A 1,906-nucleotide genomic window follows, 5' to 3' on the forward strand; every position below is an offset into this window, starting at 1 on the left:
ATCTGGTGCAGGAGAAGCTTTGGAACTTCAAAACCTCTCCGCATACCCAGGCGAGAAGAGGAGGAGGAGGAGCCCGTCTCCTCCTTACCAGAGGAGAAGCCCGTCCCCCAGGGAATCGCCCCATTGTGTGAGAAGCTGGAATAGTGCAGAGAAACATAGCACTACAGTGTGAGAGAGAAAAAATGGCTGTGGTAGGAGAGAAAATAAAACAGTCTACCAACAAGTACTGGCAAACAAAAGAAAGACCTCTTTCTATCAACCTGTTGCAGAAGCTACTCCTATAGAGGTCTAGGAAGAGAAGTGAGATATCAGTAATTGCCATAAATAACCAAGGCAACAAGACAGCTCAGAAAGAAAATGAAAAGTCTCCTGAAAAGGAACTTAGAGATACGGAAATATGTGACTTAAAACGACAGAGAATTCAAGACTGCAGTTCTGCAAAAAAAAAAAAAAAAAAAGATTGCAGTTCTGAAAAAATTCAACGAGATGCAAGAAAACACAGAAAGGAAGTTTAGTGAGCTCAGAAACACAATCGAAGAACAACCTCAACATTTTATTCAATAGATTGAAATTTTAAGAAAGAACCAAATAGAATTTCTGGAGATTAAGAACTCAGTAGAAGAAATTAAGAATTAAATAGCCAGCTTAGTTAGTAGAGTTGACCAGATGGAGGAAAGAATCAGTGACATCGAAGATAGAAAACTGGAAATGACACGGATGGAAGAAGAAAGAGACTTGAGACTTAAAAGAAATGATATAACTCTACAAGAACTTTCTGACTCCATAAGAAAGAGCAATATAAAAGTAATGGGCATACCAGAAGGAGAAGAAAGAGAGAAGGGAACAGAAAATATATTCAAACAAATTGTCGATGAGAAGTTCCCAAACTTGTGGAAAGAACTGGATCCTCGAATCCAAGAAGAAAATAGAACACCTAATTACATCAATCCCAACAGGCCTTCTCCAAGGCACATTGTTTGAAGCCGTCTAAAATGAACGGCAAAGAAAGAATCCTTAGGTAGCCAGGGAAAAGAAGACGGTAACCTACAACGGAAAGCCCATTAGATTATCGTCAGATTTTTCAGCTGAAACTCTACAAGCCAGGAGGGAGTGGAACCAAATATTCAAACTATTGAAAGAGAAATTATGAGCCTAGAATAATATATCCAGGAAAGATATCCTTTAGATATGAAGGAGGAATAAAGACCTTTCCAGACATACAGAAGCTGAGGGAATTTTCTAATACACGACCTGCACTACAAGAAATACTAAAGGAGGCTATTTGATCACCATCAACAGGAACAATTTGTGCCAACCAAAACATGAAAAGGGGGAGAGTAAAGGCCTGAACCGGAATATAGGAATGGAGAAAGTAAGCGTGCTGAAGAAAACAGAATACTCTAAATATCAAACTTTCTTTTACATAAACTTAAGGGTAACCGCTCAAAAAACAAAACAAAACAAAACAAAACAAAACAAAAAACCCACCCCAGAACCAAAATATATACTGTAATAAAAGAAACAGAGGGAAACATCATAGAATACCACCACACAAAAATAATAGACAACAACAAAAAGGCAAAGAAACAATGGAGACACAGCCTTACCAGAAAACTAAAGATAGAATGACAGAAAATCCTCACATGTCAATAATCAACCTAAGTGTAAATGGACTGAACTCACCAATAAAAAGGCACAGAGTAGCAGATTGGATCCAAAAACTAAACCCAACCCTATGCTGCCTCCAAGAGACACATCTCAGCTACAAGGACAAGCATAGAGTCAAAGTGAAAGGGTGGAAATTGACACTCCAAGCAAATGGTACCCAGGGAAAATCAGGTGTAGCCATAATGATATCAGATGAAACAGACTTCAAGGTGAAAAACATAATAAGAGACAACGATGG

Source organism: Rhinolophus sinicus, chromosome 18 (genome assembly GCF_057876585.1).
Source record: "Rhinolophus sinicus isolate RSI-liver-muscle chromosome 18, RSI-T2T, whole genome shotgun sequence".
Lineage (NCBI taxonomy): Eukaryota > Metazoa > Chordata > Mammalia > Chiroptera > Rhinolophidae > Rhinolophus > Rhinolophus sinicus.